This window comes from Cetorhinus maximus, chromosome 23 (assembly GCF_964194155.1).
Source record: "Cetorhinus maximus chromosome 23, sCetMax3.hap1.1, whole genome shotgun sequence".
Taxonomy (NCBI): domain Eukaryota; kingdom Metazoa; phylum Chordata; class Chondrichthyes; order Lamniformes; family Cetorhinidae; genus Cetorhinus; species Cetorhinus maximus.
The window spans coordinates 15172846-15199498 of NC_135901.1; the positions used below are offsets into that span (position 1 = coordinate 15172846).

Consider the following 26653-nt stretch of genomic DNA (forward strand, 5'->3'; position numbering starts at 1 on the left):
GAATATTCAGCCCCTCGGGCCTGCTCCGCCATTCAATAAGATCGTAGCTGATCTTCTGCCTTACTCCACTTCCTCACCCGACATATCCCCATATCCCTTAATATCCAAAAACGTATCAATCTCAGTCTTGAATATACTCAACGACTGAGCATCCACAATTTTTTAGGGCAGGGAATTCCAATGGTTCACAATGCTCTGAGCGAAGAGGTTTCTCCTCATCTCAGTCCAAAATTGCCAACCCTTTATCCTGAGGCTGCGACGGCCCGCCCACCCGCCACCCCGCCACCCCCCCCCGCCCCCGCCCCCGCCCCCGCCCCCGTTCTGCCTCTCCAGCCAGGGTGGAAATCCAGACTTGGAAATTTATCGCCGTTCCTTCACTGTCGCTGGGTCACAATCCTGGAACTCCCTCCCTAACAGCACCGTGGGTGTACCGACACCACATGGACTGCAGGGGTTCAAGAAGCCAGCTCAACACCACCTTCTGAAGGGGCGATTAGGGATGGACAATAAATGCTGGCCCAGCCAACGAAGCTCACATCCTATGAACGGTTTTTTTTAAAAAGTGATCTTTTATTGTCTCAAATTCTAACTTGATGGTGGACAGATTGGCATACAGTATTTTTTTCAGGCACCATCTCGTTTCTGGGTCAGCTTTGCTGAATCATCTAGCACAGTGTGCATGACTAGAGATCGATAAAGATTTTAGCTTTCCATCACAATCTGTAAAGTGAGACAAGGACAGAGGTCACATCTCTGCCCAAACGGGAATCAGGATAATTGCGTATATTTCTCAGTATATTCACTGCTTCGAGGCATTATCTCTGTCCAAGAGTGGATTAAGGAGAAGAAAAGGCTTGCGTTGCCATTAAGTTACAGCACAGAAGATGGCTATTTGGCCCATTGTGACTGCTGGCTCTCTGAAAGAACAGTCATGCAAGTTCTGGTACAATCACATTGCTTTTATATTCTGTGCCTCCATTTATAAACTCAAGGAACCCATTTGCTTTTATTACCACCTTATCAACTCTTTTGAGTTGAACAGTAGCCTTGTGGTCATGTTACTGGACTAATAATCTCGAAACGTGAGTTCAAATCCCACCATGGCCGGAAGGAATTTAAATTAGGTTCATTAAATGAATCTGGAATTAAAAGTGAGTAACAGTGATCATGATACCATAATTATTGTTGTAAAACACCATCTGGTTCATTAATGTCCTATAGGTAAGGAAATCTGTCATCCTGACCCGGTCTGGCCTGCATGTGATTCCAGAACCACAGCAATGTGGTTGACTCCTAGCTGCCCTTTGCAATGGCCCAGCAAGCCACTCAGTGGAATTCAAGAAGGCAAATCCCCATCATCTTCTCAAGGGGAAATGAGGGAGGGGCAATAAATGCCAGCCATGAATGAACAAAATAAGGGACCTGCCACCTTTAGGTTTGGCCAAATGCCTCTCTGCTCATCTCCACATGACCCATACGTTACATTTCCTGGTGGCACAATGATCAAGGGTTGCGTTTAATTCTGAGGATACTAGCTTGGGTGCCAGTAAGTGGGAACTTCAGTAAGGAACGCAACAACTAAACGCAGAGTAGGTGGCGATGGAAGGTGTTTAGGTGTAGAGAGATTGTATTTAAACTACATAACATTGTGGTGTGAGCACTCATCCTTTTATTGTCGTGTTCAGAAGGTGCCAGTGTGTAGTACACTCATGTTCCTCCATCTTTGGCAGGAAGGGATCATTCTGGCTTCCTGTTATGGTGTGGTGAAGACAGCAGAGACAAGGTGTTTATAGTCTGGGATCCTTAAAAGCCCGTGTCTTTCGTGTGCAGACGTCAGTTGCAAGTTTCATGGACTGGTTCGCTTGGCTCTCAGTCCCTGTTCCAGAGTCAGTCCCTGTTCCAGCTTTAGCAATGCAAGATCTTCATGATGGCTTTGCGGAACTCCACGTTGAAGGTCGTGTAGATGATGGGGTTGATGACGTAACCCAGCCAGGCGCAGGCGCTGTAGAGCCCTGGCGGGATGTAGCACGTCTGGCAGTGGACGTTCAGGATGTGAATAATGAAAAACGGCAGCGAGCAGATGATGAAGATGCCTGCCAATCCGACAGAGAGAGAGAGAGGAAAAGAGTGTGGGCCATTTGTCATCGCAACACAGTGACTCGCAAAAGGGTTCCTACTCCACTCAGCTCCTCAACCATATGGCAACAGGGCATCCATTAATTACTTATAGTTGCTAGTTCTTTGCTAAAATTCACATTACATCTCTGGCACACAAGCTTACAAATTTGGTATCATCGGTATAGAATCCAATCCTAGAACATAGCGATTTCATACAACTTAGCCTATTATTCTAGATCATTGTAACACTATAGGACTCTGACTAATCTACTGGGAGTATGGTAACACTATACGCAGCCAATTAGTCTAGATCATTACATTTCCGTGCAGCTTGGCCTATTGCTCTAGAGCTTTGCGGTCTAGTGGAATGCAGCCTATTGTTCTAGATCACAGCAAAACCCATGAACTTGGACTGTTGATCTAAGTCATTGTGCTACAATGCAACTTAACCTATGGTTCTAGATCATTGTGCCACAACGAAACTTTGACTATTTTGCTAGATCATTTCCAGACTATGGAAGTTAGTCCACAGTTATAGAGCATGTAATTTCTCCTACAGCCCTAGATCATTTCAGGATCCATGGATCTATCCTGTTCTTATAAATCATTGAGACACAATGGAATCTCGTCTATTGTTCTAGATGGTTGTAACTACATAGAACTCGGTCTGCTGTTCTAGATCATTGTAAGAACCGATAGACTTTGCCTATTCTAAATCATGTTGACATGATGGCACCTAAAACATTGTTCGAGACCACCGAGGCTGTGGATCTTGGGCTATTGTTCTAAATCATTGTGTCTCGGTGGAACATAGTCTATTGTTCTGGTTTGTTCTAGAATCACCTAAGACAACCGCCAACCGTGTTGCTTTCTTCTCCTTCTGGTGGGACAGTTTGCTTTCACTGCTGATTTGGCCACTGGCACCTGTTTCTCGTCCGACACCCTCTGCACTTCAAAAGCGCTCCGCCTGAAGAACCTTGCTTGGCCATCGCACTCGGGGTCCCCGGATGCCTCGATGGAGGAAGGGGCCTTCCATTCACCAGCCATCAGGCAGGATCTGGAAGTGGTCCAGAGCTGGAAAGCCAGCAAAGTTCCTGTTGGCCTTGACCTCTCGGGAGGCCCCACAAAGCGGGCTCCCTCAGATTCTTCAGAGCAAGGGATTGCTTCTCGTACCAGTGTCTAGGATGCCAAAAAGAAGAGAAAATGGGTGTTACCAACAGCCAACAGCACAGACCAGAGCACACACAAATCACAGGAGAGGACAAGGAAGGGAATGACAAAAGGCCGTTGGTTCCAAGTCACCATTTTGTACATGGAGTGTGGGCAGTTAACTTGTTCACAGTATCATACTGCACAGAAGCCCATTAAGCCCATCGGGCCTCTGCTGGCTCTTTGAAAGAGCTTTCTAATTAGTCCCACACTTCCGCCCGCTCTTTGCCCAACAGCCTGACAAATCTTTCCCCTTCAACTATTTATCCAATTCCCCTTTTGAAAGTTCCTACTGAATCTGCTTCCACCGCCCTTTCAGGCAGCGCCTTCCAGATCACAGCAAATCACTGTGTAAAAATTAAAAAAAAATCTCCTCATCTCCTCCTCTTTCTTTTATTGATTCTCTTCAATCTGTGTCCCTCTGGTTACCGACCCTCCTGACACAGGAAACTGTTTCTCTTTATTTACTCTATCCGAACCCCTCATGATTTTGCCTACCTCGATTAAATCTCTCTCTTAACCTTCTCTGTACTAAGGAGAACAATCCCAACTTCTCCAATCTCTCCATGGAAGGGAAAGGAATTAGGGTTCTGTGCGATGGAAGTGGATCGATCTACTGACATTCTGCGCAATAGGAGTGAAGGACAAGGGGCTTGTTCCATTGGGATTGTGTACAATGGGATTGAGTGGGAAGAGGTTTGGGTCCATTGAGATTTCGTGCGATGGCAGTGAATGGGAAGAGAGTTGATCAATGACCTTTGGAATGATTGATGACCCTAGTGACAAGTGGGAATTTCGGCCACTCAAATTGAACTGGGAATTTGTCAATCAGCTCCGAGGATTCTGATGTCTCCAGATGAGGCCTTACCAATTTCTTTTTACTCACGCTGGTGCTCCCGTTTGATTGGACCATTAAAGTGCAAAGTTTGACATCTTCCGGGTGTGTGCACTTATTCTGAAACTAAATAAAACAAAAAATGGAATTATCGACCCTGGCAACAGTGTAGGCACGAACATGGATATAAATACTTCATATCGGCCATAAAGAAAACCCATTGTTTACAAGTTGAATTGAGAGATTGTCCATTAAATAGGGCAAAAATCCTTTCAAAATTACTGACTTAAGTATTGCATTTTAAAAAAAAATTATTCGTTCATGGGATGTTGGCTTCACCAGCTGAGCCAGCATTTCTTGCCCATCCCTAATTGCCCCTTGAGAAGGTAGGGCTGACCTGCCTTCTTGAACCGCTGCAGTCCATGCGGTGTAGGTGCACCCACATTGCTGTTAGGGAGGGTGTTCCAGGATTTTGACCCAGTGACAGTGAAGGAATGGCCGATATATTTCCAAGTCAGGATGGTGCTTGACTAGAAGGGGAAATTCCAGGTGGTGGTGTTTCCATCTATTTGCTACACTTGTCCTTCTAGATGGTCATGGTCGTGGGTTTGGGAGGTACGGTCTAAGGAAGCTTGGTGAGTTGCTGCAGTGCATCTTCTAGATGGTACACTCTGCTGCCACTGTGCGTCGGAGGTGGAGGGAGTGAATGTTTCAGCTGAAATATGATTGTGTGAAACGTACAGTAATATTGCACAAGGAAATTTCACTCTAAAAAGCATGTTTTTTAAATAATAAAGCAAGATACTGTCCCCTTCAAACACTCCCAGGACAGGTGCAGCACGGGGTTAGATGCAAAGTAAATCTCCCTCTACACTGTCCCCATCAAAATCTCCCAGGGCAGGTACAACATGGGGTTAGATGTACATTTCCCTCTATGCCTGCCAATCTGCAGCCTCTTATAAATGACCAACATCCTATACTTGTGGTGACATCACTTCCCCAGTCATCCTGTATCCTCCATTAAATGGCAGGTTGAAAGCAACTCTGCATCATGGCAGCATGTCTGATACAAAATGGATCGAAGCCACTCTAACCCATGTCGACTTGAACCCGTGCAGCCTCTACACAAAGCGAACTTGGGCAGGATTTAATCACGGAGTTTAGAGGTTAAAGGTCAGTCACTTACACCACGCCCACTACGCACATTCCCTCATTTTAATACTTGAGCTTGTTATTTACTCTTCCGACCTTTATGGGTGGTTGGGTTTCATGCTCCATGGCAACGCTGATCCTCTTAGCTGCCACGCGCTTCCTCCTCCGTCTCAGCATGGCATAGATCTGGACGTAAACTAACAGCGTCACGATGAAGGGAATGTAGAAGGAGACAATAGAGGAATATAAGATGAAAGAAGTGTTCATGATGGCACAGATGGTCTCGTCCCTTTTATCTGGAAGAGGACAGAGCACATTCCTGGTCTCCATAATTGCAAAAACTGTCATTGAGTCACTGGGGAAGATGTAACTAAAGGTTCACAAAGATGGCACTCGAATTACGAGCTTATAACTACCAGGCAAGACTGAACAGGCTGGGGCTCTTTCCTCTAGAAAAGAAGGCTGATGGGTGACCTGATAGAAGCCTTTAAAACTATAAAAGAGTTTTGACAGGGTGAACATAGAGAAGCTGTTTCCACTTTTGGGGTGGGGTGGGGTGGGGGAGGGTAGGGCTGGTGGGAGACCAGAACTAGACGGCCATCAATATAAGATAATCACTAGTGTTGTATGTGCCTGCATGCCACTGTAATGTAAAGGTGCACGGCAGAGTAAGGGTTAGAGAGGGACTGGAGAATAGCACCACCCACGGTATGATGTATAAGGTCACATGGTAACAGACTGAGAGAACAGTCTAGATAGAACGCTTTGGAACCAGCCTGTATGGAGGTAGCAGCGCCATGCATGACAGTAACCTGAGATCTGTAAATAGATAAAGAGTTCATGTTTAAATCTACAAGTCTCAAGGTCGCATTGTTGAGACACCACCGCGCACCATAATACAACATGGTTGGCAGTGGTGGGATACCAGCACTATCAGCATAGTGCAACAACTAGTAAATCCAATGGGGAATTCAGGAGAAACTTCTTCATCCAGAGAGTGGGGAGAATGTGGAACTCATTCCCACAGGGAGTGGTTGAGGTGAATATTATCGATGTATTTAATGGGGAAGCTGGATAAACACATGAGGGAGAAAGGAATAGAAGGAAATGGTGATGGGGGAGATAAAGAGGTGGTGGGAGTGGGCTCGTGTGGAGTATAAATTCTCCTCCTCCCCCCCTCTGCTTCTTTTCCCGATTCTCTTCCATCTGTGGTCCTCTGGTTACCGGCCCTCCTGCCACTGGAAACACTTTCTCCTTATTTACTCTGTCAAAACCTCTCATGATTTTGCATGCCTCAATTAAATCTCCCCACGAACCTTCTCTGCTCTAAGGAGAACAATCCCAGCTGATCCGGTCTCTCCATATAACTGAAGTCCCCAATCCTTGGGATTGCTGTGAGAATTCTCATGCCCCTCCCTTACCATAAAAGGAGACAATAGAGGAATAAAAGATGAAAGAAGGGTTCTTGATGGGCACAGTTTACCAGGGTGTTTTTTTAGCTCGAAGAGCAGCGGGCATGAGATGGCGAAGGACAGCATCCAGACCATGGTTATCATCAACGTGACTCTCTGCTTGGAGCTGCAACGGGTATTGTATAGCATTGGCATGGCAACCGCTGTATACCTGCAAGGGGTGGACAAGAAACAGGTTAGAGCTGTTGATGAACCGGATGGTCTTTAAAAAGCTCCAAAATAGGTGGTGAGTGAAGCAGGGAAGTAAGTTCAAAAGGCCAAATGGCCTACTCCTGTAGCCATGGCAACCAAGGGAGGTTGAGGATGAGGATCCATTGATCAAATCGGAAAAAGATACACATTATTCCCAAGATCTAGCAAACAACAAGACAAATAGGAGCAGGAGGAGGCCATTCGGCCTCTCGAGCCTGCCCCACCCATTCATTAAGATCATGGATGATGTTCTACTTCAACTCCACTTTCCCACCTTCAGTGCCCAAAAATCTATCAATCTGAGTCTTGAGTATACCCAATGATGGAACATCCATTGCTCTCTGGGGTAGATAATTCCAAAGATTCCCAACCCTCTGAGTGAAGAAATTTCTCCTCATCTCAGTCCAAAATGGCTGATCTCTTATCCTAAGACTGTGACCCCCACCATTGTTCCAGACTCCCCAGCCAGGGGAGGGGGTGGGGGTGCGGGGCGGAGGGGGGGGGGGTGCGGGGGGAGTTGGGGGGGGGGGTGGTTAACAGCCTCCCAGAATCGACCCTGTTAAACCCCCGAAGAATTTTATATATTTCAATTAGATCACCTCTCATTCTTCTAAACTCCAGAGAATATGGGGCCATTCTACTCAATCTCCCCTCATAGGACATCCCTCTCATCCCAGGAATCAGTTTAGTTAGAGTTATGGATGGGGTTAGGGAGTTAAGGATAGGGTTAGGGAGCTAGGGTTAGGAGTAGGGAGTTAAGGATGGGGTTAGGGTTAGGGGTAGTGAGCTAGGGGTGGGGTTTGGGGAGTTAGGGATGAGGTAGGAAGTTGGGGATGGGGTTATGGCTGGAGTTGGGAGTTAGGGATGGGGTTGAAGAGTTAGGGATGGGGTTAGGGAGTTAAGATTAGGGATAGGGAGTTAGGGATGGGGTTAGGGAGTTAGGGTTGGGTTTAAGATTAGGGGTAGGGTTAGGGATCCAGAATTGTGCACAATATTCGGGTGTAGTCTCACCAAAGATCTATATAATTATTTTAAGACTTCTTTACTTTTATATGCCAATCCGTTTGCAATAAAAGAGAACATGCCATTTACCTTTCGATTTCCTTGCTGTACCTATATGCTGTAATTTCTGTAATTCGTGTAGAAGGACACCCAGGTCCCTCTGCATCCCAATATTTCCCAGTTTCCCATCATTTCCAACCAGGATCACAAGCGGGACAGCCTCTCTCATGGGAGGGTCCCATTCTCTATCGAGCTTCAGGGAGGAGGGGGGGAACCTTGTCAATGCACATCTGGAGAACCTGGAGCCATGAAAGGACCTCTCGCTGGCCGTTGGGTCTCGCTGGCCCCACTCATCCCAAAACTAGGGGGCCCAGGGAAAGTAATAGAGGAAGGAGGGAGGGTGGTGTGTAAAGGCCTGAGGAGGTAGGTGGGGTGGGGGGTGCGGCAGTGAAGAGTGGGAGGAAGAGTCTAGCTACCCTTGTGCAGCCCAGAGGGCACTCCACTAACAATGGCAAACGTGTGTCATGTACCCCACTGGAACCCTGATGTGTATGAATTCAGATGGACACATTGCAAATTATGAATTAGGAGCAGGAGTCGGCCACTCGGCCACTTGAGCCTGTTCTGCCATTCAATAAGATCATGGCTGACCTGATTGTCACCTCAACCCCACATTCCTGCCTACCCCCGATAACCTTTCAACCTCTTGTTAACCAAGAATCTATCTAGCTCTGCCTTAGAAATATTCAAAGACTCTGCATCTACCGCCTTTTGAGGAAGAGAGTTCCACAGACTCATGACCCTCTGAGAGAAAAAAATTCTCCCCATCTCTGCCTTAAATGAGCGACCCCTTATTTTTAAAACAGTGACCCCTCGTTCTAGATTCTCCCACAAGAGGAAACATCCTCTCCACATCCACCCTGTCAAGACCCCTCAGGATCTTAAATGTTTCAATCAAGTCACCTCTTACTCATCCAAATTCCAGTGGATACGAGCCTAACCTGTCCAACCTTTCCTCATAAGACAACCCACATATTCTTGATATTAGCCTGGTAAACATCCTCTGAACTGCTTCTAACGCATTGACATCTTTCCTTAAATAAGGTGACCAATACTGTACACAGTACTCCAGATACGGTCTCACCAGTGCCCCACAGAACTGAAGCATAACCTCCCTACAAACAACCCCCCTCGCAATAAACGATAACATTCTATTAGCCTTCCTAATTACTTGATGTAAAAGCTATTAGCCTTTTGTGATTCATGCACTAGGACACCAAGATCCCTCTTCATCTCAGAGCTCTGCAATCTCTCACCATTTAGATAATATGCCTCTTTTTTATTCTTCCTGTCACAGCCCCGCCACCCGGTGCCAAAAGGGCTGGAGAAGCAAGTTGCCCGCTACCATTTTAAGTCTGTTGCTGTGCAGTTTCCGCTAGGTGGAGTGAAATTAAACCCCTTTTCCCGATCTTCTCAGGACTTCAGAGCACCGAAGGAGGCTATTCTTCATCTATTCTGCATTTCCTACACTACCAAAATCCGAGAGGTTATAGCTCTCAGGAAAGATTGAACAGGCTGGGGCTCTTTTCTCTAGAAATGAGAAGGCTGAGGGGTGACCTGATTAAGACGATGAAAGGGGTTTTTCGATAGGATAGAGAAAGTCTTTCTATTTGTGTGGAGTGAGACCAGAACTAAGGGCTATCAATATACGATTGTCACTAAAAGATGGGATAGTGGCATAGCATTAATGTCTGGACTACTAATCCAGAGGCCTAGCTAATGCTCTGGGGGCCATGGGTTCAATTCCCACCACAGTGGAAGTTGGAATTTAAATTCAATGAATAAATCTGGAATTGAAAGCTAGTCTCAGTAATGGTGACCATCAATTGTCATAAAAACCCTGTTTGTTTCACTGATATACTTTCGGGAAGAAAGTGTGATAGAGTTGATTTTCTAGGCAGCTTTGCTTGGTGGAAACGTTGAACTTTATTTACAAGACGGCAGCAGCAGTTACATGTGTGCATCTAACTCTATAATTAAAGATGAATTCTCTCCTCGAGGGTCCCCGTGCTGCTAACTCATTGGTCCGTACAGATCATGTGATCTTACAACACAGGGGTATTCTTAAAGCTACAGTCCTACGTTTATCAGAACTATAATTACTGTAGCCACCACCCACCCCCCCCCCACCACAACCTTAAACTTTTCTATCTTTTGTATTTATCTCATGCCATCACAATATTTACACAGGCCATTAAATTACAAATTCAGTTTTTAAGATGGTTTCCTGATCTGTGTGGAACATCGAAGCTCCACGACTTCCGATTCTTTTGCAGGAACCATATTCTCTGGAACCGCATTGACATCAGTTACCTCATTAGGCACAGGCAGTTCAGTGTCTTCCACTCTGACAGAGACATCGGGCATGTCTGTCCTTGGTTGAGCAACTTCAACAGGAACCATAGGTTCAGCAATGGTTACAGGTGGAACATCATTTTCTTGGGATATCTCTCTTCCTCAATGATCCACATGCTTACGGGTGATCCGGCCCTCCACTTCCATACGGTACGACAATGGTCCGGCCACAGAGCTTACTTTACCAGCTAACCACTTCAGTCCTTACATACACTGTTTCTCCAACAGTAAATTGTTGCTGATGACTATGCAAATCAGGAGTCGCTTTTTGGTTCCCTTGACGTTTCTCCATCTTATCCTCCAAATTTGGATTGTGTCTGTAGTGAAGTAGGAAACGAGCAAGTTTAGTTTCCGATGATCACCTGTTAACTTTTTCATTCTCGCCTTTTATTGTCTTTTCAGGACCTTCATCCTTTTTGTCTTCTGCTTTCTACCACAGAGTATAGTCTTGGCCTTCATCTTGACTTCACTGTCGGCCAGACTTCTCTCAGGTGATTTCTCAACTTGTCTTAATTCAGTATTTGAGTTACCCATGACTTCATTATCTACTCGCATCTTGGAATGTTCTACGACCTTTCCTTTCAAGGTCTCTTTCGCTTCATTCAGCTGATTCTTCAGCTCTTCTGTCTCCTTCGTGCATCTGTTGACTTCCTCCCGGAACCTTGAACATTGCTGCGTCTTCTGTGCCAATTCGTTCTTCAGTTTGCTCAGAGTGATGTTAAATTCTTTCTGCTTCTCTTCGTAATTTTGACCTGTAGGATCCTTGTAGTGTGTGAGGATATTTCAACAGGGTTTTTCTTTTCTTTGCGAAACTCACTCGCTTCAACTTGAACTCTGTAATTCAGCAGAGTCGCCTTGAGTTTCTTCTGCTGTTCTTCCATGTTGTTGTTTAAGACAGTCTTCATTTATTCAGGTTGCTGAATAGCTACACATTCCATTTGCATACAGGTGCGGTCCTTGGACTCTCCAGGCTCTTTCTGAAGGACCTTACCTTGTTCCTTTTCCAACTCAGGAACTCTTCCTGCTTCCTTTTGAAATCTTATTGGCCAATCAAGGTTAGTTTATCTCAACCAATTTCGACGTAGAAGGCTTGGTCCTGTACCTTCTAATACCATCATTGGTAGTTGTGCTGTTTGGTGTCTCTAATAAGCAGGTACTCTGGTGATACCTTATACCTGGATTTCTTCGACTGTGTACGTTTTCAACTTGGTAGACGTTTGTTCCAAATTTAATTGTTGAGCACCTTTATTTAAATATTTGAAATTGTGTTCTCCTACTACAGTGGTAGAAGCACCAGTGCCCACTTCCATTATTAAGAGTTTCCCATTCACCTGTAAAGTGACAGTGACTGGCTCTGTCTTCCCAACTCTCATGTTGAATAAGGATTAAATGTCAGAATTGGTTGTTTCTGGCTCTTCCACACTATATACTTCATTGGGCTTTGTTTGTTGCCCGGAAGCCTGTTTTAATGTTGTGTTGCAATGTTTCAATATGTGTCCTCTTTTGCGACAAAAATAACACTTCACCTTTTTAAATTGCCAATCGTTAGGAGTGTGATTGTTTCCACGTCGATAAAACTTAGTTTTCGAATTTGCTAATAAACTGGTTCCTCAATTTTCGGTTAGCGGGGGCTGTTTCCCGCTTCACGGCGGAGTCCTGGATTTTCGCGCCACTTTCAGTTGACCGTTCCCGCCCAACTAGGAAAATGGCGCCATTTTGTGCACCTTGAATCGCTTGTGAATCCCTTCCAGCGCTTTCCATCGCACGTACTATTTCTAATGCTTTCTTAACATCAAGATCCACTTCAGTCAGCAATCTTCGCTGAATAGCATCCTCTTGCACGCCAGAGACCAAAATAATCTCTGAGCATTTCATTCAGGCTTTCACCAAAATCACAATATTCTATGAGTTGTTTTAATTTCGCCACATAGGTAGCAATGGTCTCTCTTGGGGCTGTATTCAATGAATTGAACCTGAACGTCTGCATTGTGACTGAGGGTTTGTGTTGAGAATGTTCCTTATTGTTACTAATTTGCTGAGAGTCTTCAAGTCAGGGGCACTGGGGGCCGTCAAGCTTCGAATTAAACTGTAGGTTTTGCGCCCACAAATACTCAGGAGAATCGCTCTCCTCTTTTCCTCCCCTGTGGTTAAAGGTACAGTCCTATGTTTATCAGAACTATAATTACTACAGAAAACCCTTTTATAGACCCACAGAGATGTGGTTGACTCTAACCCTAACACTGACGGGTCATTCAGTTGAACGGTGATATTGACCTTGCCAGCGGATGCCCACATTCCTAAAAATAAATCCAATGGTAAATTCAGGAGATACTTCTTTACCCAAAGATTGGGGAGAATGTGGAACTCGCATCCAGGGAATGGTTGAGGTGAATAGCATCAATGAACTTAAGGGGGAAGCAAGATAAACACACGAGGGAGAAAGAAATAGAAGGATATGGTGAACGGGGTGAGGTGAAGAGGGGGTGGGAGGGGGCTTGTGTGGAGGAGAAACACCGGCACAGAGCAGATGGGCCGAATGGCCTGTTTCCGCACTGGCGAACGCCACTGAAAGCCCTCCGGTTACCTGTCGATGCTGATGGCACACAGGCTGAGGATGCTGGCTGTGCACAGCATCACGTCCAGTGTCACAAAGATGTCACAATGAACCCAGCTGAAACGCCACTCACCAACCACCTTTAACCAGAGCAAAGTACAAACAGCATCAGCAACAGTTCACAGCCAGGGTAGCATCCCTTCAAGCAAACCCTTCCACAAGATCACAGAACATCTCCAGCCATCCGGACGTCTGTTCACTGACTGGAGCTCTATATCCAGCCTTAAATCCAGATAAAAGATCTGCATTCCTACAGTGCCTTGCCCGTTGGTTCTGACCTGAAACGTTAACTCTTTTCCTCTCCGCAGATGCTGTCAGACCTGCTGAATTTTTCCAGGTATTTTTATTTTTGTTTTGGATTTCCAGCATCCGCAGTTTTTTGCTTTTACATTAATTCTGTTTCTCTCTCCACAGGTGCTGGTTGTTTCCAGCATTTTCTGTTCTTATTTCGGATTTCCAGCGCCCTCAGTATTTTGTTCTTCTACTGCCTTTGGGCACAAGACACCTAAGAGCAGTGCTTCTAAAATACTTCCGTTAGTCGACCACTTTTGCAGGCGGTGTGGGAGGGGCGGGGGGGGGGGGCGGCTGCAGGGAACAGAGCCCAAGGGCCACCAACCGATCCTACCCCACCCACTTTCAATTGTCTTCCCCAAATAAGCTCATCAGAATTAACGGGAAGAATGGCTCCAAGGAATATGTTTATGGAAACTGAAGCTCATCCAAACTCAATTTTAGAATTCTCATCCCTGTTTTCAAATCTTTCCTTGTGCCCCATCCCTATCTCTGTAACCTCCTCCAGTCCCTACAACCCTCCCTATCTCTGTAACCTCCTCTAGTCCCTACAACCATCCCCATCTCTGTAACCCCCTCCAGTCTCCATAACCCTCCCTATCTCTGTAACCTCCTCCAGTCCCTACAATCATCCCCATCTCTGTAACTCACTCCAGTCCCTACAACCCTCCCTATCTCTGGAACCTCCTCCAGCCCCTATCTCTCTCTTTCTTTATATCTCTCTCTCTCTCTCTTTCTTTCTATCTCTCTCTCTCTCTCTGGCTTTAAGAAGTTACTTAAAACCTCACTCTGTAAATGAGCTTTTGGTCACCGGTCCCTCATATCTCCTGATGTGGCTCGAGGTCAAATATTGTTTGATAATCACTCCTGTGAGGCACCTTGGAGACACTTCATTAAATTGAAGGTGCTGTAGAATCATAAGTTGTTGTTGAAATTATAAACTTTCTGCTGCTGTTTTGCTGTTGACAGATTTGCACTCACTGACATTCTCATTAAATAATACATAAATTATTAACTCATGCCAGAGAAAAAGCCTAGACATTTTCATATTCTATACATGAATATGCCAAGAGAACGTGTTGATTTTAATCATTTGAATATGTGCTCTAACATCATCTTAACAATCTTCTGTTGAGAAACTAACACTTATTCTGCACCTACATTAATCAAACTTGGAGAACATTAGCTTAACACTTGGGTCGTTTTATGCATTTGTCACTGATGTGGTGTCTTTGATGAACAGACCACAGGAGACTCAGGTACAGGTTACGATCGTTTATTCGAGCAATTGCAAGGAGGGCACCATCTCAATTCAGCTTGAGACAGTATTCTGCTAAGCTACAAGTGTTCACCATATTTATACATTATTTGTCACATACAAGAACATCCTCCAGATTCCGATCTTGTCAACATATAGCTTTACATTAAACAGACAAGTCTCTGGTACAAAGGTACATGCATCATCTGACTCTATTTTCACCCAGGCAGAGACCCGCCTTCCTATCTAAACTGGGACCATCTGTCCTTCCCCTATCTGTTGAAGAGCACACTTAATATATGTTCTTGCCATCCTCTGACTCCAATCTAACTCCCAGGACCTTGCTGGTGATTGCAAACTTGCTGGTGTACAAAGTTTGAGAGTGCAAAAGGTTCATTTGGTTTAACTGTTTAATTGTTGATTTACTGATTTGCGCTGGCCTGCCTATAGATTCTAATTTAAGTAATTCATTCCCTTATAATGAATTCTCCCTTCCCATAAATTTGCATTTACTTTCTTCCCCCTAAAAGTCACTGAGGTCCATAGAGATACTACATCTCCATTGAAAAGAATATAAAAGGCGAAAATAGTAATTCGGGTAATTTCAAGATGAAGAATGTTCCAAGAGATTAAACGCTTGTGGACAATCTAGATAGTACAAAGTATAAATGAGTTTGACAAGCACTGCAGCAAATAATATTTACAGTAATTCTCATTTCCTATAAAACTAATTTTGCTCCAGATTTAATTTTGTGAGAATAGTGCGATTAGATATCCAGCGGAGACATTATACAAAATTAATTATCTAGCAGTTGGATGATAATGAATGAATATTTTATTATCTGAGCACTGTAGTTTCATTGTTTCATAGTTTCATCACAATAGTTTCATTGCGCCGGCTGATCTTATGTTTGCTTTTTCTTTATTTGAAGTGGTAATGAAAGCGATTGAGAGATGGGATTGCGAGATTCGCTCTTTGGAGGATCACAACACTCAGAAGAGTGCCCGACGGCTGTAATACTAACCCCCATCCATGACGATCGTTCAGCTGCCGAGGGTTGGCCACGACAATGTGGGAACGGCTTTTGCTAAGGCGGATAAGCCTTCGGTGCAAGTGAGCGTCACCAGCAGGGGGCGAGGTGAGGAAGAGCGACTTTTAATCACACAGCAAGTTGTTGTGATCTGGAAGGCGCTGCCTGAAAGGGCGGTGGAAGCAGATTCAATAGGAACTTTCAAAAGGGAGGAATCGGATAAATACTGGAAGGGGAGAAATTTTCAGGGCGACGGGGGAAAGAACAGCGGGGGCTGGGGGAGAGTGGGGCCTAATTGGATTGATCTTTCAAAAAACTGCAGTAGACTCAATTTTCTTTTTATCTTTTTCATGGGATGTGGGAGTCGCTGGCAAGGCCAGCATTTGTTGCCCATCCCTAACTGCCCCTGAACTGAGTGGCTTGCTCGGCCATTTCAGAGGACAATTAAAAGTCAACCACATTGCTGTGGGCCTGGAGTGACATGTAGGCCAGACCGGGTAAGGACGGCAGATTTCCTTCCCTAAAGGGCATTAATGAACCAGATGGGTTTTTACGACAATTGATGATAGTTTCATGGTCACCATGACTGAGACTGGCTTTCAGTTCCTGATTTATTAATTGAATTTAAATTCTACCAGCTGCCTTGTAGGGATTTGAACCCATGTCCCCAGAGTGTTAGACTGGGCCTTCAGATTACTAGTCCAGTGACATTGCTATTACGCCACTGTCTCTCCATTTGATAGGCCAAATGGTCTCTTTCTGTGCTGGACCATTCCAATGATGACCCAGTCGAATGGTGAAAGAGGCTCGATGGACTGAATGGCCTGCTCCTGTCCCTATTGTGCACAGTTTTGGTCTCCTTACCTAAGATCTTGCCATAGAGGAAGTGCAATGAAGGTTCACTAGGCTGATTCCTGGGGTGGCAGGATTGTCATATGAGGAGAGATTGGGCTGACTAGGCCTGTATTCACTGGAGTTTAGAAGAATGTGAGGGGATCTCATTGAAACGTATAAAATTCTGACAGGGATGGACAGCCTGCATACAGGGATGATGTTTCCTCTGGCTGGTGGGGCGGTCTAGAACAAGGGGTCATAGTCTCAGGAAATGGGGTAGGCCATTTAGGGCTGAGATGAGGAGAAACTTCTTCACTCAGAAGGTGGTGAACCTGTGGAATTCTGTACCACAGAGAAGTCACTGAGTATATTTAAGAAGGAAATAGATGGATTTCTAGACTCCAAAGGCATCAAGGGGTATGGGGAGAGTACGGGAGTGTGGCGTTGAGATAGAGGGTCAGCAATGACCATATTGAATGGCGGAACAGACTCCAAGAGCCGAATGACCTACTCCTGCTCCTATTTTCTGTAGCCAGGATTTTATGGCCCCACCGCGGCGTGTCTCTCCCCCAGCGGACGCGGCGAGCCATTTAAATCTCCATTTAGTTCGGCCGGACCGTAATATCCCGCCGGGCAAGAGGGGCCATAAAATCCTGGCCTACGTTTCTATACGGTCAAGTTCAGTCTTGTGTTGTTCACCAATCGCCTGGTATCTAAATGGATGACCAGAAGAGAGACCTTGTTCTGGCCGTGACTGATGCGCAAGTGACTGTCTCCAGGAAGGGAAGTGGGAAAAGGACTTAGGACCTCATTGACGGGGGGTGGGGTCGCTGAGGCGTGATGTCGGTAGCTGCGAGGCCCAACGCCCTTCGGGGCCCTCCCGCCTTTCGATAAGCGGGACCGAACTAACGCTTTAACCTCCAGATAGACAACCCAGGGTATCACCAGCGTGGCCACCAGTAGATCTGCCACAGCCAGGCTGACGATGAGGTAGTTGGTGGTGGTCTACAGTTCCCTCTCCCTGGACACTGCCATGCATATCAACACATTGCCAAACACCACCACGAAGATCAGGAGGCTGAGCAATGCCGTGTAGAAATTGTAGCGATGCCTCCATTGCTCACCGGCCCCGTTGCTCCAGGGCCCCAGCTCCCTCATCTGCGAGTCATTCAGGGCGGCCATGTTTGGAGCAGCCATTGGCAGCAACCTCCGAACTCCAGCCTCCTCAGTAGCCTGCAGAGGAAAGAAGGCAAAGATTTAACCCCAACCAAGTGGGAAAATGGTGCAACAATACCGGCGATCCAGGCACCAAGGGTAAAAAGGAAGCAATTGCGGCAACAACAACTTATATTTATCTAGCGCTTTTAGCATGGCAAAGCGTCCCAAGGTGCTTCATAGGAGCATTATTACATTTGACACCGAGCCACATAAGGAGATATTGCGGCCAATAATTCGGTCAAAGAAGTCAGTTTATAAGGGGTATCTTAAAGGAGGAGAGAGAGAGAGAGAGAGTCAGAGAGGTTTAGCGAAGGAAATCCAGAGCTTAGGGCCCCTGGCAGCTAAAGACACGGCTGCCAATGGTGGAGCAATGGGAATCGGAGGATGCTCAAGAGGGCAGGATTGAGGAACGCAAGGAGGATTAAATCAGATGATCTGGTCATTAGCCGCCTTGAAGTTGGCGGGATCTTGCTGTGTTCAATTTGGCACTCGCCTTTGATACTTCCGTCATTTGTTCAAAAAGGCTTTGGGACATGGGCAGGTCCAAAATGCGAACAATAGTTCTCTAAAATGTTCACATAAACACCCCTTAAACGGTGCCTCTTAATCCAATCTAGTTGGCTTTGACCAACAGTAAAGATTATGGTCGGCGAAGGTGTCATCTCCGGATGTTCAACTGTAACTTAATCTGATTCCATTAAAACTGCCTTATCAAAACATTTATTAAATCAATAAAACCTCTTGTATGTCAAGCATTGTGCACAGACCATTTATAAGCACTAATCAGTTCACATGACGGATGTGTGTTCACAATACCTTGAGAAGATAATTATATGAAATCTATCAGCAGCCATGATATGAACTGCACAATTGTGGTCCCCAAACTATTGCTAACTCATTCATTGTATGTCGACTGGTCTACACACAAAATTAAATTACTCAATAGATAATGATCTGCAGTGGTATGATTATACTCAGGGACAAAAACCCACCGGTCTGCTATGCCCCCTCCCCTCTCTCTCTCTAGATTCTTTCCCTACATAAATCCGCCTCGTCCTCTCTACTTACTTCTTTGAAGACTGCATAATCCTCTCCTCTCTTCCTGCTAAGTGGACCTCCAATCCCAATGTAAACCACATGGGCCAATCTCACCGGATATCAACCAGCCAATCCTGTCCCTCAGGCCAACCCTCGGGTACCCTCCTCTCTCTTCCGAGGTTAAAAGCAGGTGAGAGAGGAAATGCGTGAGGAAGGAACGAGGGAGAATGGAAGGGAAGGAAGGATGGAGGAATGGACGGAATAAATTGGGGAAATTGGTTGTACGGGAGGAAGGAAGGAAGGGATGGTGGGAGGAAAAAATATGAGGGAAGGAAATAATAAACCACTGGATTCCATCCGACCCTTTCTCCCCTGTATAACCCACTGGATTCCACCCTGACCCTCTCTCCTCTCTAATAACACACTGGATTTCATCCTGACACTCTCTCGTCTGTATAAACAGGGAGAGGGAGAGAAGGACTGGGAGACCAGGGGAACGGGAGAGATGGAGAGAGACTGGGAGAAATGGGAGATTGGGAGAGAAAGAAACAGAGTTGGGATTCAAACCTTCAATTTTCCAAAGGCGGGTGTGGAAGAGAGCGAAGGGAGAGAGCGGGTGGAAGGTGGGGGGGGGGGGTGAGGAGTGAAGAGAGAGGTTGAGGTAGGGAGGAAGAACAGATTAGAGGAAAAGGAGGGAGAGAGAGAGAGCGAGAAAGGGAGATGATGAATGGGGATGGAAGAAAGGGAAAGGGAGAGAGACAGAGCGGGAGACGGGTGTAGTGGGAGAGGGAGAGAAGGAGAGGGGGACCAGGGGAAATGAGAGAGCAGGAGAGACGGAGAGGGAGACCGGGGGAGTGGGAGAGTAGGAGAGAGAGAGACCTTGGGGAATGAGAGAGCAGGAGAGAAGGAGAGAGAGACTTTTTTAAAAATTCATTCATGGGATTTGGGCTTCGCTGGCTGGACCAGCATTTATTGCCCATCCCTAATTGCCCTTGAGAAGATGGTGGTGAGCTGCCTTCTTGAACCGCTGCAGTCCACGTGGTGTAGGTACACCCAAAGTGCTGTTAGGGAGGGCGTTCCAGAATTTTGACCCAGTGACAGTGAAGGAACGGCCGATATATTTCCAAGTCAGGATGGTGAGTGACTTGGAGGGGAACTTCCAAGTGATGGTGTTCCCATCTATCTGCTGCCCTTGTCCTTCTAGATGCTAGTGGTCGTGGGTTTGGAAGATGCTGTCAAAGGAGTCTTGGTGAATTCCTGCTGTGTATCTTGTAGATGGTACACACTGCTGCTACTGTGCGTCAGTAGTGGAGGGAGTGAATGTTTGTGGATGTGGTGCCAATCAAGCGGGGCTGCTTTGTCCTGGATGGTGTCCAGCTCCTTGAGTGTTGAGGGAGCTGCACTCATCCAGACAAGCGGGGATTATTCCATCACACTCCTGACTTGTGCCTTGTAGATGGTGGACATGCTTTGGGGAGTCAGGAGGTGGGTTACTCGTCGCAGGATTCCTAGCCTTTGACCTGCTCTTGTAGCCACAGTATTTAAATGGCTCCTCCAGATGTTGGTAAGGAGGACTTAGGGTCGACGGGGCTGAGATTGCTGTTGTTGTTTCCGGTGCCTATGTCAATGCCAGATGGCCCATCCTGTTTCGTTCCTTTTTCGAGACTTTGTAGCGGTTTTGATACAACTGAGTGCCAGCTCGGCCATTTCAGAGGGCATTTAGGAGTCAACCACATTGCTGTGGGTCTGGGGTCACATGTAGGCCAGACCAGGTAAGGATGACCTCCTTAAAGGGGCATTAGTGAACCAGATGGGTTTTCACAACAATCAACAACGGTTTCATGGTTATCGTAAGACTTTTCATTCCAGGTTTTTACTGAATTCAAATTCCACCATCTGAACCCACCACCGTTCGAACCCAGGCCCCCAGAGCATTACCCTGGGTCTCTGGACTACTAGTCCAGCGACAATACCACTACGCCATCGCCTCCCCTAACTGGGAAGTGGGAGAGCGGAAGAGAAGGAGAGAGAGAGACCGGGGAGAATGGGAGAGTGGGAGAGAAGGAGAGAGAAACTGGAGAGAATGGCAGAGCAGGAGAGAAGGAGAGAGAGACCTGGGAGAATGGAAGGGTGGGAGAGAGACTGGGGGGAGTGGGAGAGCTGGAGAGAAGGAGAGAGAGACCCTAGAGAATGGGAGAGTGGTAGAGAGAGACCGGAGAGAACGGGAGAGCGGGAGAGAGAGACTGGAGAGAATGGGAGAGCGGGGGAGGAGAGAGAGACCATGGGGAGTGGGAGAGTGGGATAGAAGGAGAGACCGGGGTGTGGGAGAGTGGGAGGGAAGGAGAGACCGGGGAGAACGGGAAAGCGAGAGAGAGAGACCAGGGAAAATGGGAGAGCGGGAGAGAAGGAGACACCGGGGGTGTGGGAGAGAAGGAGAGAGAGAACAGGGAGAGTGGTAGAGCGGGAAAAAAGGAGAGGGAGACTGGTGGAGTGGGACAGTAGGAGGGAAGGAGAGGGAGACTAGGAGGGAAGGAGACAGAGACTAGGAGGAGTGGGAGAGAAGGAGACAGAGACTGAGGAGAGTGGGAGAACGGGAGAGAAGGAGACAGAGACTGGGAGGAGCGGGAGAGCAGGCGAGGAGAGGAAGACCAGGGGGAGTGGGAGAGCAGGAAAGAAAGGGAGGGAGACCAGGGGGAGTGGGAGAGCAGGAAGGAAAGGGAGGGAGACCAGGGAGTGGGAGAGAAAGAGAGAGATAGAGACTGGGGAGTGGGAGAGCGGAAGAGAAGGAGAGACTGGTGAGAATGGGAGAGCGGGTGGGAAGGAGAGGGAGACCAGGAGGAGTGGGAGAGAAGGAGAGGAAGACCAGGGGAAGTGGGAGAGCGGGAGAGAACGAGAGGGAGAGTGGGGAGAATGGGAGAGTCTGAGGGAAGGAGAGAGAGACACTGGGGAGAGTGGGAGAGCGGGAGAGGAGGAGAGGGAAAACAGAAGAAGGAGAGGAAGGCGGACATGACAGAGAACCAGAATAAAACAGTGACAAAAACAAGCAAACGTGTTAGTGACTGTGGAGAGTGCACAATCCAGTGTGTGGGCAGAAAGAAATGAATCATAAAATCTTACAACACAGGAAGAGGCCATTCAGCCCATTGTGCCTGTGCCAGCTCTCTGAAAGATCTATCCAATTAGTCCCACTTCCCCCACGTTGCTCTTTCCCCCATAGCCCTGAAAACATTTCCCCTTCAAGTATCTATTCAATTCCCCTTTTGAAAGTTCCTGTTGAATCTGCTTCCACCACCCTTTCAGGCAGCACCTCCCATATCACAACAACTCGCTGTGTAAAAAAAAGAAATCCCCCTTATCTCCCCCTCTGGTTCTTTTCCCGATTCTCTTCAATCTGTGTCCCTCTGTTCACCGACCCTCCTGCCACTGGAAACAATTTCTCCTTGTTTACTCCAGCGAAAACCCTGATGGTCGTAGGGAAGGTGTCACGATATCAATGCCCAATCATTTACAGCTCAAATAGCTGACTGTGAAGGTGCCAGGCTTTACCAGGTGTGGCAGGAGTGCACCAGCAGCCTTTTCCTGGCTCCGTACTGATTTCCCCGGAGCTGTGCCGAACCCATAAGACCATAAGACCATAAGACATAGGAGCAGAAATTAGGCCATTCGGCCCATCGAGTCTCCTCTGCCATTAAATCATGGCTGATAAGTTTCTCAACCCCAATCTCCCGCCTTTGCCCCGTAACCTTTGATCCCCTTACCAATCAAGAACTTATCTATCTCGGTCTTAAATACACTCAATGACCTGGCCTCCACAGCCTTCTGTGGCAATGAATTCCATAGATTCACCAATCTCTGGCTAAAGAAGTTTCTCCTCATCTCTGTTCTAAAAGGTCTTCCCTTTACTCTGAGGCTGTGCCCTCGGGTCCTAGTCTCTCTTACTAATGGAAACATCTTCCCCATGTTCACTCTATCCAGGCCTTTCAGTATTCTGCAAGTTTCAATTAAATCCCCCCTCATCCTTCTAAACTCCATCGAGTATAGACCCAGAGTCCTCAAACGTTCCTCATATGTTAAGCCTTTCATTCCTTGGATCGTTCTCGTGAACATCCTCTGGAACCTCTCCAGGGCCAGAACATTCTTCCTGAGGTATGGGGCCCGAAATTGCTCACAATATTCTAAATGTGGTCTGACCAGAGCCTTGTAAAGCCTCAGCAGCACATCCCTGCTTTTATATTCTAGTCCTCTCGAAATAAATGCCAACATTGCATTTGACTTCCTAACTACCGATTCAACCTGCAAGTTAACCTTAAGAGAATCCTGGACTAGAACTCCCAAATCCCTTTGCACTCCAGATTGCTGAATTCTCTCCCCATTTAGAAAATAGTCTATGCCTCTATTCTTCCTACCAAAGTGCATGACCTCACATTTCCCCACGTTGTATTCCATCTGCCACTTATTCGCCCATTCTCCTAACCTGTCCAACTCCTTCTGCAGCCTCCCCGCCTCCTCAATACTACGTGTCCCTCCACCTATCTTTGTATCATCTGCAAACTTAGCCAGAATGCCCTCAGTTCCTTCATCTCGATCATTAATGTATAAAGTGAAAAGTTGTGGTCCAAATACTGACCCCTGCAGAACTCCACTAATCACCGGCCGCCATTCTGAGAAAGACTCCCTTATCCCCACTCTCTGCCTCCTGCCAGATAGCCAATCTTCTATCCATGCTAGTACCTTGCCTCTAACACCATGGGCTCTTATCTTACTGAGCAGCTTCCTGTGCGGCACCTGGTCTAAGGCCTTCTGGAAGTCCAAGTAGATAACATCAATTGGCTCTCCTTTGTCTAACCTACTCGTTACCTCCTTAAAGAATTCTAACAGATTTGTCAGGCATGACCTCCCCTTGATGAAACCATGCTGACTTTGCCCTATTTTATCATGCACTTTCTAGTATTCTGAAATCTCATCCTTAATAATGGACTCTAAAACCTTACCAACGACCGAGGTTGTTGAACCCACTGCCTGAGAAACAAACTTCCGGTGCTCCAGAGCTGTCCCCCATTCCCCACGAGTGAGGCAGTGCGGCACCTTCGAGAGGGAGTGGGTTACCACAGGGCGGTACAAATATGTGTTGACAGGACTGATCCCAACCAGTTTGGATATAGAAAGAAAACTTGGCAGAAATGTTGCTCCCATTCACCAAATTTGTGCAGCACTGAAGGAGACCATTGAGCCCATTGAGTCCGTGCCAGCACTTCTGACGAGTGATCGGGTTAGTCTCACTACCACAACCCCCACCCTAACTCTTTCCCTTAAATGCTATTCACCTCGACCACTCCCTATGGGAGCGAGTTCCACATTCTCCCCACTCTCTGGGTAAATTCTCCTGAATTCCCGATTGGATTTATTAATGACTATCTGATATTGATAACTACTAACCACCCCTACCCCCACCGCCCAGTTCTGGTCTCCTCCACATCTTCTCTACGTCTACCCGCTCGAAACCCTTCCATCATTTTGAGGACCTCGATCAGGTCACCCCCTCAGCCTTCTCTTTTCTGGAGAAAAGAGCCCCAGCCTGTTCAGTCTTTCCTGATGGTTATAACCTCTCAGATCTGGAATCGTCCTTGTAAATCTTTTTTTGTTTTGCATCTTCTCCGGTGCCTCTATATCCTTTTTTATAATACGGAGGCCAGAACCGTGCACAATGCTCCCATTGCTCGATATAGGGTAGAACAAAATTTTTCAACGCTCACCCCCTAGAAATGAAACCAATTGCTTATTGCTCTTTTAAATGTCTCTATCAACCTGCATCACCAACTTTTCGCCACTGGCGTTTCATTCCTGTTTGCTCCCCTTGATAATTTGGTGTTGAAAATTTGGTAGCACACTCACTTCTGCTCCGTCCCGAGACTCCTTGCGAGTCTCCTTCCGCTCTTCCTTCCCTGCAGCATGCACATAGCGGAGAGTCTCACTCCGGCAGAGAGAGATGTTCTCGATCATTCAGGGCTGCACTGGTGCTGCCTGTACCGAACTCTCAGCACAGCCTGTCTCTCCCTTACATACACATACACACACACACACACGCACCATCAGAAACCTGCTCTCCTCAACATCATCCCTCTCCCTGACAGCTTGATGTTCTCTCACAATAAGCCAGACACCCAATCGGATTACAACTCAACATGCCAGAAATTAATTCCCCCAACTATGTTCATTCTGACAGTTGGAGTTTGTTTCTGCTGATGTTACTAATTGAACCGAAGTTTAGTATTCTGGTTATATAGCAAATAAATCTGCTTTGTTTTAAACATATTGTTGTAGATTTTTGTCTTTCCCACCTGGGTGTTTAACATCACCTGGCTGGAGCTCAGAAAGGACAATCTTGGGGAGGATCATACGGCAGGACCAGAACATTCAGCCTGGACACAGTCCAGGAGCACGATGACCATCCACATCTTGTCCCTGTTGGATGAAATCAAACACAGCGTTTATTCTCAATCTGGTTATCTGACATTTTCATTATATACAGTTCACACTGATCTTCATGATAACACAAATATTGCATTTCCATCCTTCATTTCCATTTCGCTAATATAAGATTTGTTTCCCACAAGTCTATCTAGAACATCATATGGACCTTCCCAATTAACATCCCGACCCGACCCCTTTTCACAAGGTTCTTAACCTGACTTCATCTCCGATTGAACAGTTAATGTAACGGGTAGGGTTGTTCTCCCTGGAGGTGTTGAGATGGGCAGTGCCATCTTCTCCACTGCCTGTAGTCCCACTGAGGGAGGATGCTGAGGTTTGTTGGAGGTTCTGGAGAAACAGGTCCTGAGTCTGTCGAGTAGCAATGGGGAGTGGGATCCCAAGACGATGCATAATCTGCATTTTCTGCCCTGTCATGAGCTGAAATGGGCTGCAATTGGAGGAGTGAACAGGAGGGGAGTGAATGGTCATTAACACACCAGGCAAGGCAGTTGACCTTGACCAGATCATCAGCTCCCTTCATGACAGCTTTTCTCAGTGCTGTTTTTATAGAAAAGTGAAGCCCTCGACTATCCTGCTAAGTGCTCGGTGGTAGGTGATGTGGAAATGTTGTTCCACACCCACAAGATGACGGAACTGCTGCATTAATTCAGCTGTGAAATGAGAACCAATATCACTCTCTATCCTTTTCAGAAAGTCCCATCTGATAAAGATCTGTTCCCACAAGATTTTAGCTGTAGTGGCTGCATCATTTTTTACAGGCAGGGAAAGATTCAATCCACCAGGTAAGCATAACTATAACTACCAGGATATACCGGTCCCTTCCTGTTACTGTGGGTAGTGAGCCTGTATAATCAATCTGCAATGTTTCCCATGGAACGTCATTCAGATGTGACATGTCCGTTCACAAGTCCGGGTTAATTTGGTCACAGATTCAGGTAGTGATGGACATCCTGGTGCATCCTGTGTTGTCAATAGTAATTATGCAACATATCGAGGACTGGAAAAAGAGGAACATGTCCCAAATTTGATCCATCAACAAAAATAATTCTTTTCTGAGGCATCAAAGTGTGACCCAAGTCAAATTAGAGTCACACTTGTTGGATGAGTGAGTTCTTGCTGAGAAAGGATGAGGGAAAGTCTTTGCTATGGTGTACGGCCTCTTTGGCCACAGTCACATCAGGGTCATGGTCCTGACAAGTTTTTAAATCACGTTTAACTGGAGTCTGTCGTACCAGTACCAGTGTTCTGGGTGGATCCCATGGAATTCCCTCTGGAGTAACTTTCCTGGTGAGTCAGTCTGCCTGGTTATTACATCACCCTCTTCACTAACTCTTGCTGCTGATGTACATTCACATTACAAATAGAAAATTGTTCCCGTCACTTACCAGCAATATACCAAATCATTCGGCATTTGGAGTGGAGGGTGAGTGGTTTCCTTTCTGTTGTGGAGAAGTTGTGTTTTTTTTTGCCAGAGAGGTAGGT

The 26653-nt window shown here is 46.5% G+C and overlaps 1 pseudogene; it reads right to left on the bottom strand.

Annotated features, from left to right (window-relative positions):
- Positions 1–1905: 1905 nt before the first annotated feature.
- LOC144697837 (D(2) dopamine receptor A-like) lies at positions 1906–24679 on the bottom strand (annotated as a pseudogene).
- Positions 24680–26653: the final 1974 nt, after the last annotated feature.